This window comes from Sus scrofa, chromosome 13 (assembly GCF_000003025.6).
Source record: "Sus scrofa isolate TJ Tabasco breed Duroc chromosome 13, Sscrofa11.1, whole genome shotgun sequence".
NCBI lineage: Eukaryota > Metazoa > Chordata > Mammalia > Artiodactyla > Suidae > Sus > Sus scrofa.
Genome location: NC_010455.5, coordinates 82,015,763 through 82,027,816, shown reverse-complemented (window position 1 = coordinate 82,027,816; position 12,054 = coordinate 82,015,763). Strand labels below are relative to the sequence as shown.

Below are 12,054 nucleotides of genomic sequence, written 5' to 3'. Positions count from 1 at the left end.
GTCACTGCTGTGGTGTGTGTTCGATCTCTGGCCTGGGAATTTCCACACGCCACAGGTGCAACTAAAACAAAAAATTTTTAATCGAAAAAAAAAAAAAGGAATTTCCACTGTGGTGCAACTGGATCGGCAGTATCTCTGGAGCACTGGAATGCAGGTTCGATCCCCAGCCTGGCACAGTGTGTTAAAGATCTGGCCTTGTCAGAGCTGCTGTGTAGGTTACAACTGTGGCTTGGATCTGATCCCTCGCCTGGGAACTCCATATATTGCAGGATGGCCAAAAAATAAAAATAAAAATCTTCTTAATTTAAAAAAAAAGAAAGAAAAGAAAAAAGAAAACCCTGGGCTGCTCCAGCCATCTGTCCCTCCGTGAACAAACAGCCTCTGTCTACATGGAAGAAAATGAAGATAAGGAGACAAGCCAGATCAACAAATGAGGAGAGGAAAGAGGAAGGAAGATCTGAGGCCATCCATCCTCTGAGCCCCTGGGTTCAGGTGTGGTCCAGGTGTCCCTTAGGTGTCCCAGTTCTTACTTAAAACTAGTTTGAGTTGGGTTTCTGTTACTTTCAGTCAAGTAAGTCCTGATTCAGACACTTTATCAATTATTTATAAGCAGATGTCAGTCCATCCTCTGGGTCAGTCTTTCCAAGTATTCCCAATCCAGAATGCCCCACATAATAACAGTTGTATTTTTAGCACCTGCCAACTTAGGAAATACACAAAAATAGGTGTGTCCTTGAATCATTTAACTTCTAAAGGACTTATTAATCATTATATAGTATATATGCATACATTTGAACAATAGTTAAAATGGGGCCCAAACCCTAGTCTAAATCCATTTAAATTCCCTAACTTCTTCGACAAATTCTTCTTTTTTTTTTTTTTTTTTTGTTTTGTTTTTTTGTCTTTTGAGGGCCACACCCTTGGCACATGGAGGTTCCCAGGCTAGGGGTCTAATCACAGCTGTAGCCGCCAGCCTACACCAGAGCCACAGTAACGCCAGATTCAAGCTGTGTCTGTGACCTACACCACAGCTCATGGCAACGCCAGATCCTTAACCCACTAAGCAAGGGCAGGGATCAAACCCGCAACCTCATGGTTCCCAGCTGGATTCATTTTCGCTGCACCATGACGGGAACTCCGACAAATTCTTCTAAATAAATGTTTAAAACTTCCTTTGGCAAACAGATGTTATAAACAAAGGTAAAAGACAAGCAATCCACTGAGAGGAAAATATTTGCAACATATATATAACAAATTATTAATATCCAAAGTGCAGAGATGTCCTATAATTGAAAAATCAATAAAAGGATACAAGTAGGCTAATTATAGGGAAATGAATACCAGGGGCATTTATAACTTATGAAAAATGTTCAGCACTATACATACTTAAAGAAATACAAAATAAAACAAAAAAATATGATTTCCTATCTACCCCACCAGACTAGAAACTCATGCTTAATAATATCAGTACTGGCCAAGGTGTGAAACCCACACTCCCATATACTGCAGGTAATAGTGAAAACTGGAGGGACTTTTCAGAAGGAATATATGGCAGTCAGAACCAAAATGTTACCTGTGCTTTATCCATGATCTCATTTTTCTACCTCTTGGAATCTATTTGACAAAATATCAATTCCCATCACAACATCCCATGGCCAAAGAGATTCACTGCAGTGCTGTTAATAATAACAAAAAGGGGGAAATGACCCAAATATCTTTCATCAGCTGCACAAAATGTTGCATCCACAGTGTGGAATATTCTGCCACAGTTAAAAAGAATGGACATTTAGGTTGCTTCCATGTCTTGGCTATTGCAGAGAGTGCTGCAATGAACATTGGGATACATGTATCTTTTTGAGTCATGGGTTTCTCTGGATAGATGCCCAAGAGTGGGATTGCTGGATCAAATGCTAATTCTATTTTTAGTTTTCTGTGGTATCTTCATACTGTTTTCCACAGTGGTTGCACCAATTTACATTCCCACCAACAGTGCAATAGGGTTCCCCTTTCTCCACACCCTCTCCAGCATTTATTGTTTGTAGACTTTTTGATGATGGCCATTGTGGCTGGCATAGGTGGCACCTCATAGTAATTTTGATTTGCATTCCTCTACTTATTAGTGACATCAAACATCTTTTCATGTGTTTCTTGGCCATCTGTATGTCTTCTTTGGAGAATTGTCTGTTTAGCTCTTCTGCCCATTTTTTGATAGGATTGTTTGTGTTTATATATTTTGGAGATTAATCCTTTGTCAGTTACTTCATTCACAAATATTTTCTCCCATTCTGTGGGTTGTCTTTTCATTTCGTTTAGGGTTTTCTTTGCTGTGCAAAAACTTTTAAATTTAATTAGGTCCCATTTGTTTATTTTTGTTTTTATTGTCATTACTCTAGGTGGATCTGAAAAAATATTGCTGTGGTTTATGTCAGAGAGTGCTCAGCCTATGTTTTCCTCTGACTTTTAGAGTATCCGGTCTTGTATTTAGGTCTTTAATCCATTTTGAATTTATTTTTGTGTGTGGTATTAGGGAGTGTTCTAATTTCATTTTTTACATGTAATTGTCCAGTTTTCCCAGCACCACTTATTGAAGGGACTGTCTTTTCCCCATTGTATATTCCTGCCTCCTTTGTCATAGATTAGTTGACTGTAGGTGCATGGGTTTATGTCCATCAACAGGAGTGGATAAAGAAGATGTGGTACATATACACAATGGAATATTACTCAGCCATAAAAAGGAATGAAATAGTAGCATTTGCAGCAACATGAACGGACCTGAAATTATCATGTTAAGGGAAGTTAGTCAGACAGTGAGACACAAACATCATATGCTATCACTTACATGTGGAATCTAAAAAAAGGAAACAATGAACTTTGCAGAACAGAAACTGACTCACAGACTTTGAAAAACCTATGGTTACCAAAGGAGAAAGGTTGTGGGGGGAGGGATGAGCTAGGGGTTTGGGATGGAAATGTTGTAAAGTTGGGTTGTGATGATGGTTGTATAACTATAAAAATAATAAAATTCACTGAGAAAAAAAGAAAAGAATCAAAGACAAATGAAGTGAATAAACCAAGTCACTGAATATTTATATAATCCTCCTTGTGGAAAGAAAAAAATAAATCATAAATATACGACTATATATAAGCTTTTGTTAATTATGTAAGTGAGCAGAAAAATGTCTTCAAGGACACCCACAACAATGCAGCAGTGGTTTCCTCCGGGGAATGGGTGAAATGGGATGTGAAGAAGAATTTTCACTTTTTTTTCTCTAACTGCCCATATTGTTTTATAAACCCATGCATATATATAGTAAGCACATATTACATATATTCTATATGTATAGAAATGTCTATATCTTTCTATACTGTCTACATACTTTTTTTTCCAACAAGCATATTTTCATTCACTACTTCTCTCTCTCTTTTTTTTTTTTTAGGGCTTCACTCGAGGCATATGGAGGTTCCCAGGCTAGGGGTCCAATCGGAGCTATAGCTGCTGGCCTACACCACAGCCACAGCAACACCAGGTCTGAGCCACATCTGCAACCTACACCACAGCTCAGGGCAATGCCAGATCCTTAACCCACTGAGCAAGGCCAGGGATCGAACCCACAACCTCATGGTTCCTAGTTGGATTCATTTCTGCTGCGCCACGATGGGAACTCCACCTTTCATTACTTCTGATAAAACAATAACCCCAGAGCTACAGAACTGGCCCTTCACTAACTCAAATTAACCCTTTGGTTGGTCCTAGAGCCACTTTCTTCCCAGCATCTGGAAGAGTCCAGAGCAGCTACCACATAGGTGTCCAGATATCATTTATCCCAGGGGGTGGGGGTAGGGATTTGTGCCAGAGAAAGAGAATGATGAAAGTAGAGCTCCTAAGGCATTATGTTAATGAGCCAGCCCTTCCAACTGTGTGGCACCTCTCAATTCATGACTCTGGTCTTTCTGGAAGTAGTACCAGGTCCTGACCCCTTGACCATGCCTATGGGCACACTCCCTTTGAGTCTGGGCCAGGAAAAGGTGAAGCAATGGAAACATGATAATATGAGTGACAGAGGGACAGAGGGGTACCCGTCCCTGGGCAGAGTCCCCACAGCTTGCTGCTTTATCTGAGAGCACTCAGGGTAAGGCTTGTTGGGGTTGCTACCTGGGAACTGCTGCAAGCTGAAGGTTTATGTCCCCTCAGATTCACATGTTGAAATCCTGTCAATGTGATGGTATTTGGAGGTGGGGGTCTTTGGGTCAAGAGGGTGGAGCCCCCATTAATGGGATTAGTGCCCTTGTAAAATAGACTCCAAAGAGTTCCCCTAGCCCTTTTCTGCCACATGAGGCTATAGCAACAAGATGCCTTCCAGGAAGGGAGCTCTCACTAGATACTAAATCTGCCAATGCTCTGATCTTTGACTTCCCAGTCTCAAGAACCATGAAAAATAAACCTCTGTTGTTTATAAGCCAAACAGTCTATGGCATTTTTATGAAGCAGCCCAATGGACTAAGACAGGATCCACCCACAACTCAAGGAAGCAATGGTTTGAAAGCCACAGGTAGAGAGACCTTCCATCTAGAAAGATTTTATCTACTGCTTCCTCCGGCATCTGGGGCCTGTCTGCCTCACCCACTAGCTGTGGAGATTACCTTGCCCTGTTTCGTACCTTCCTAAGTCACCAGGACACAGGGTCAGTCCAAGTGGGGCCCTTCAACAGGCCCTCCAGGTACTAAACAATCAGGGGAAGTTCGGGTGATGCATAGACACCATGGGTGAGACGTCTCCCCAGCTCCATCTCCCTGCTTTCCCTCCCCTAAATCAGTTCTCTTTATCCTGAACTGCTCAGAGCCCCCCCCACTCCCACAGGATGTTTCCCTCCCCTTGCTTGTGACTCTACTCTTACCCCAACCTCTGTTTCCCAGATCTGACCGATTCCATAACTGATCCTAGGGGCCACCTCCTCCAGGAGGCCCACCTTGAATCCCCAAGTAGTTTGGATATCCCTCTTTTATGAGCCCAGCTGGTTCTTACTGCCCTCCTGGCTCACACTACACTACATGTAAGCAGGGGTGTCCATAGTTTGTAAACCTGCCTCCCTGATGGTCCAGAGGTCCAGAACCATGTCTCTTCTAACTTTATAGTCCCCCGCCAACCAGCACAGTGCAGGTCCTCCATAGATGCTTACTGAACTGAGGACCTGCTCTGGAGTTCCTCTCGTAGCGCAGCAGTTAACAAATCTGACTACGAACTATGAGGTTGCGGGTTCGATGCCAGGCCTCACTCAGTGGGTTGGGGATCTGGCGTTGCCGTGAGCTGTGGTGTAAGTCGCAGATGCAGCTTGGATCCTGAGTTGTTGTGGCTGTGGCGTAGGCCGGCAGCTATAGCTTGGATTAGACCCCTAGCCTGGGAACCTCCATATGCTGCTGGTACGGCCCTAGAAAAGACACACACACACACACACACACACAGACCTGCTTAAATGCGTCCTTGAATCCTCGTGTGGGAGAACTGAGGGAGGGGGGTTACTGTGGTACTTCAAGGCCTCTTCAAGGAGACAGAACTCAAAGCCTCTGGCCAAGACAAGGATTACCAGACACTTATCATCACCACACCCGTCTCATTGTAATGCCCCCTCCCCCATCTTGAGCAACCTGACCTACTCCTTCCTGCCCCTACAAGGAAAGGTATGTGGTCCACTCCTCACCCCACCCCCCAGGCAAACCCCAACCAACTGGCAAGTGTATCATAACACCCCTCTTTCCCCAACCAATCAGCAGGTCAGCAGATGCATCATAAGACCTCTCCTCTCCCTGGGTTATAAAAACAGAGGTGAGCACATGCCCAGGAGTAAGGGCAGCTCTCGCTGACAATCAGGAAATCTCCCACTGTGCTAGCAGCATCTCTTATCTTACTCTTTCTCTTCACCGGGTAATGCTGGAAATTTTTCTTTTTTCTTTCTTTCTTTCTTTTTTTTTTTTTGTCTTTTTAGGTCTGCACCCAGGGCATATAGAGGTTCCCAGGCTATGGCCTGAATCAGATCTGCAGCTGCCAGCCTACGTCACAGCCACAGCAACGCAGGATCTGAGCCATGTCTGTGATGTACATCACAGCTCACAGCAACGCCAGATCCGTAACCTACTGAGTGAGGCCAAGGATTGAACCCGCATCCTCATGGATGCTAGTTGGGTTCGTTAACTGCTGAGCCACAATGGGAGCTCCTGGAAAATTCTTTTTCTGACCCACCTGCATGGCCCATGACAGTTACCTGACCAGCTAGGGATGGGGATTGACCAAGCAGGTTTCCTTGAGACACCCAAGCAGAGACTGAGAGGCTAAAATGAGCCTAGCTACATGGGGAAGAGGAGCAGAAGGCAAGGGAGAACAGCAGACAAGAGGCAGCAGGTGGCCCTAGGTACCTTTGAAGCCTGGCCCCGTTGGCCCCCAGGGCTTCCTGGCATGAAAGGATCCTGGGAGAGGTGGGCTGCAAAAGATCCTGATGGAGCAGACCTGGGCTGGAGGCACCCCTGCCCTGGCTGCTGCCTGACTCGCCACATTTGCCGTCCCAGGCGGGCTTGCCTTTTCATCGCAAAGGGGACTGAGGGGCAGACTCAGGGGCTGGGGAGCAGATTTGATATTTGGGGCTGCAGGACACTGCTTCCCTGGCAGGCCAACCCAGCTGTTCTGCCCTGGAACAATTAAGAACTCTGGTGGTCCCAAGCAGAGGACAGCAGCTCAGATGTCATCAGGCAAGAAAGTGGGGCCCTGGGGACATCAGAATGGACATTGGGCAGGCAAATAGATGGAAGGATAATGAGTTTCATTATGTAGGTGTAAAAAACCCCATGAACCTAGATGAGTGACCTGAGGCCACTGTACCACTATGGCCAACATGAGTTTTAGAACAGGAGACAGCTTGTATTGATAATTAGCTCAGCACCAACAGGCAGGAAATTCCCTTGTGGTGTGATTTTGTAACCAAGCAGGACCCTATGGAGGTCTGCCCAGGGGCAGGCCCTTCCCGCATTTCTTCTGCTGTAGCTCCTATCTGAGGTACCGAGAAAATGGCATAATTGTATCTGATGTGCATTTCCTGAGTTGCTTTACAAATGTGAACCGCTTCCCCCCCACCCCCCGGCCCAAATGGAAGATGTTAACTACTTCATGATCATGGGCACAAAGCCCCAGTCCTCCTGGAGCCTAAAGATTGATCATGCTCACCCCTGTGACACCACTGCCCTGTTACCTCACCATCAGCCAATCAGAGAATTGTGCACAAGCTGATCACTTACCCTGCCACCCCCTCACCCCTTCACCTGGCTTTCAGAAATGCTTTCGAATTTTAGTTCCTGGAGTTCAGGCTTTTTTAGGGGGCATGAGCCACCCGTCTCCTTGCACAGCCTGCAATAAACCTTTCTCAGCTCCAAACTCCGATGTTTCCATTTGTTTGGCCTCCCTGTGCATCAGGCACATGAACTTGCACTAACTACTTCCCAGCAGAAGATAAGACTTCATCAGCCACCTGTGGATATGGGTCTTTCCCATCTATGTCTGCTTTACCTGCTCATCTTACCTATAATCATTTTCATCCCGTCCTCACATCCATAAGCTTCTTGTAGAAGGATACCCATGAGGTCCCTGTGTCAAAGGAGGGCAGAGAACAGGGCCTCTAAAGCAGGTACTTGGGCCCCACAATCATAATAGCAACCAGGAAACTTTTCAGAATCACCAGTAAAACAATCAGGTGCTTTCCACTTGGGCCCCTCCCCTGTCTCACTGCCACCCTTTCCAATGCACAGAGAATGGATCCATATGCCTCATTGGCAAACATTCCTGCAGCTATGACTAAGATTCAAGCCAAGCTGACCCACACTGCTTTTTCAGCCTTGGACCTCATCCTAGGAAGGGTAATCATCAGCCAGGCAATGGACCTCGGGCAGAGGCAGGTCAAGAGCCTTGACCTGAGGTCCGGCAGCCTATAAGCCTCGGCCTGCTAACCTGCCAGACCTGGTATTTATGCATCTCCCAAACAGCCATCCAACCTTTACTGAGTACATGCTGGGACTTCTTCAGAGAATAAGAAACTAAGATTGAGAATTAGGTTAATATTGCCTTCCGTGGAGTTCTCATCGTGGTGCAGCGGAAACAAATCCAATTAGGAACCATGAGGTTGCGGGTTCGATCCCTGGCCTTGCTCAGTGGGTTAAGAATCTGGCGTTGCTACGAGCTGTGGTGTAGGTTGCAGACGCGGCTCGGATCTGGTGTTGCAGTGGCTGTGGCATAGGCCGGCAGCTGTAGCTCCGATTAGACCCCTAGCCTGGGAACCTCCATATGCCGCAGGTGCGGCCCTAAAAGGACAAAAAAGACCCCCCCCAAAAAAAAGCCTTCCATATCAGTAAATAAAGGATGTCACAGTCATTCGCAATTGTAGCCATCTCCCAGGGTGAGCCCTCAGTATGTGAAAACACAGGATACTGTCCCCAAATAGCTGAAGTGTGTATCAAAGGAATCATTTCAGTGAATCTTGTTGCCTCTTCCCATACATTAAAAAGCGCTCAATTCCTTGAGATGTCTGGTTTTCTTTTATTAACAGTAATCTTTTGTTCTGACTACCTGTCCTTAGTTGCAAAATCCTAGCTCCCCCTCTTGCCTCCTGGGAGCAGTTTTCTCAGGGTTACTTGAGATGCTGCCTCCCAGGCTAAAGTTCTCAATTTTGTCCACCAAATAAAACATAACTCTCAGCTTTTAGGTTGCACGTGTTTTTTAGTTGACAAGGTCTCTGCCCTTCTGCTGGAGCTTACAATCCAGTTGAGGAGGGTGGTCATAAGATATTTCAGTTTATTCTATTGATGGTCCCCACAGAAGAGAGGAGAGGAGAATAAGAAAGAGCCCAGGGTCCAGGACAGATCAGGACTTATCAGCAGAGGCTCCTAGGCCACAAATTTCTTGCTGTCTCCTTGGGTCTCGGGCCCCCTTGGTTGCTTCCATAGGCTCAGTGATGCACAGGCTCAGTGGGTCGTGTTAGAGCCAGGTGTGTGCAGCCAGGTCATTACCTGGGAGTTCCTCCCATTCAGGGCACCAAGCCCACAGCCATAGTCTCGAGCTCTTCATCCCATATTAGGATCTACCTGCTTCCTGGCCTTCTTGCTCCAGCTCTAGGCTTAAGAACCTCTGTATGCAGCCCTTTACAGGTGATTTTGACAGAGCATGGTGAGCCCACCCCCGGGTGAGAGCGCCACCCCTCTTTTCCTTCTTTGTGGCAGCTTCTCTCCCATGCCAACCCCATGGTGCGGTGGGGGTTGTCACACCACTCCTCTAGGACCGTGTCCCTGCCATGCTGACAGCCCCAGAGATGGGACCTGGCACTAGTCAACTGTGCCAATAACGGCCTTTCCAGGAAGAAGCTTCCCCAGGTGGAAGAGTCAGTTTTACAGGGAGTCAGGTGACTTCCAAATCTCTGCCTCCTGCCATCCCTGCCCTATAGTTGTTTGGTTATCCTGCTGCTGTTTAGTTGTCAGCTCTTCCTCTGATTACACAGACTCTGGAAGATTGAAGTCAGGTGTCAGGTATTCACAGGCGTCCCATTGCAGGTGAGCACGACAAGGCTAAAGTGTCGGCTGAACTCAACTGCTCTGAGCTCAGCTGCCCCAAGTCTCACCACTGACTGTGCCAGCAAAGAACCTGGTGGGGCTGACGTGTGGCCCTGATAGGGATGGCATAGGCACAGGTAGTTGCAGAAGTCCCAATAAGGGACCATAGATAGAGAGTGAAACTTAGGGGACTTTGGAAGGTCACTGTAGGTTAATAAGTTGCTCAAGAAAGCCATCAGAACAAGCTAGGCTTGCTGGACTAGTGGAGGTGGGAGAATTGCCTCAAGTCATTGGGTGGGGGATGGGATGAGCCCTGCATTCAGATTCAGACCAAGGACAAGAGTTTGAGGCTGGCCCTTCAGCTGATTTGAATATACACCTTACTGGATACCCAGGAGGAGCTACTACTCTCAGAAAGGAAGAGCTTGTCTTTTCCAACCCCCACTCCCCTTGGATTATAAAACTGTGGCCCACCAGATCCTGGGGGCAGAGCCTCCTTGCCTGCTGCTTGCATCTCCCACAAGCGTCCTATCTTAATAGATCTATTTCTTGCGTATCACTTTGTCTCTTGCTGAATTGCTTCTGCGCAGAGGCATAAAGAACCTGAACCTCAGTATGTCCAGACATCAGGTGAGTGATTCTAATTTAAAACGTGGGTTCAAGTCCCAATCTGGGTTTAGGCTGAGTTCAAGTCCCAGCTTGTGGGTTCAAGTTCCAGTCTGTGTTCTGACTGGGTTCCAGCTAGCGTGCTGTCAGCTTCAGCCCCACCACCTGCTTTTCACCCTTCTAGCTCCAGAGCCTGCCTTACCCTTGTTGGGACCTCAACCCTGGGCTGGTCACCTCCCTAAGGGACTATAGTCACCTCTTTCTTTTTCCACTCAAGCCTGTCCTTAGCCACCTGTGGCCAGGATTGTTCATGGTTCTGAATGCAGGGAGGTGGCGCGGGGCCAGGGTCATGAGACCTGGGCTTAAGTCCTGACTATGTTCCTTCCTAGCTGTGTGACCCAGGGCAAGTGTTCCTGACTCTCTGGGCCCTGTTTCCTTCACCTATGAAATGAAGATGATGAAACCCGTGTCAGGGTGATGGTTAGGATGATGCGAGACGTCCCCTGTGAAAGGCGGTACTGTGCCTGGAATGTGTAAGAGATCAAGAAGAGCTATTTCTACATCTGTCCCCCGGATGCGATTATTTGTATATCTCATGGGCACTTAAAAGGTATTCCCTTCACCTTGGGATGCGGAAGGGACGCTGACGTGCTGTGTCCACGCCTTTCACAGAAGCACAGTGAGCCAGCCTTCCCTTCCCCTCTCGACAACCCCAATTTCAGCTTTTCTGACTCCCTTAAATAATTCAGCGTATCCACGATGGCGCCTTCTCATAAGGCAAACACCCCTTATCCTGTCACCTGATTTCTCTGCTTTCTTTCTCCCAATAGTCCAAAAGGCTCCTCAATGCCCTCCCCTTCACTGGCCACAAAGAATGATTTGCTCTGACAGGCAATTCCCACAGCTCCCTTAGTGTTCCTCAGTCCACTAGGGTGTCTTTCATGCCCTTTCTGCCTCCAGCCTGCACTGCAGATCAACATGTGTACAATTCTCAAATAGAAACCAGAACCACACCATCACCAGCACCCACAGTTCTGCTATTTAAGTCATTTGCTTTTAAAGGCAGGGGTAGAACTCACATTTGCAGGTGCAAAGTGAAAAATCAAGGACACATTGAGTGGCTCGGTTCTACACACACAAGTCTGATCAGACAGCTGAATCCACAGTTCCCTTCAGATTGATCCACTTTTGGTCACAACACAACGCCTACCTTCCTTGGTCTCCTCATTCTTAGTCATTTGACATCCCTCATTCTTGCACCCGAGGCATATGGAGCGTCCCAGGCTAGGGGTTGAATTAGAGCTACAGCTGCCAGCCTACGCCACAGCCACAACAACACCAGATCCGAGCCACATCTGCAACCTACACCACAGCTCACAGCAAGATCCTTAACCTTAAGGATCACCAGATCTTTAACCCACTGAGCGAGGCCAGGGATCAAACCCGCAACCTCATGGTTCCTAGTCAGATTTGTTTCCACTGCGCCACAACAGGAACTTCTGGACATCCCTCATTCTTGCTGCCTCATGGTGAATCACTGTTAGGTAAGAATCTGGTAAGTGCTTTTGGTGTCAGTGATAAGCCTGGTCCCATTCAGGGAGCCGGGGACCACAGCAGGGGGCGCTCAGGGGATTGGGGACTCAGCTCCTGCCAGAGGCTGTTCCCAAGTTTCTCTTTCCTCCCTGCCTGACCCCCTCTGACATGTGAGACCTAGGTCCACAGGACGGCCAGAGTGCAAGGGAAGGAGTCCCACTGTGGCCTAAGCTGGAGCCCAGCTGTGGCCTCCTGGAGGAGCCAGGAAACCTTACACTCCTCTGGGGCCACTGGTAACTGGCCTTGACCTAGCTGTGTCCCTGGGGTGAGATGCTG

The 12,054-nt window shown here is 47.2% G+C and overlaps 1 protein-coding gene across 6 annotated transcripts in view; it reads right to left on the bottom strand.

Moving 5' to 3' along the window:
- The window catches only part of PXYLP1 (2-phosphoxylose phosphatase 1), a 98,050-nt gene that overhangs the window by 21,569 nt on the left and 64,427 nt on the right, over nt 1-12,054 (bottom strand). The gene's annotated exons all lie outside the window — the stretch shown is intronic.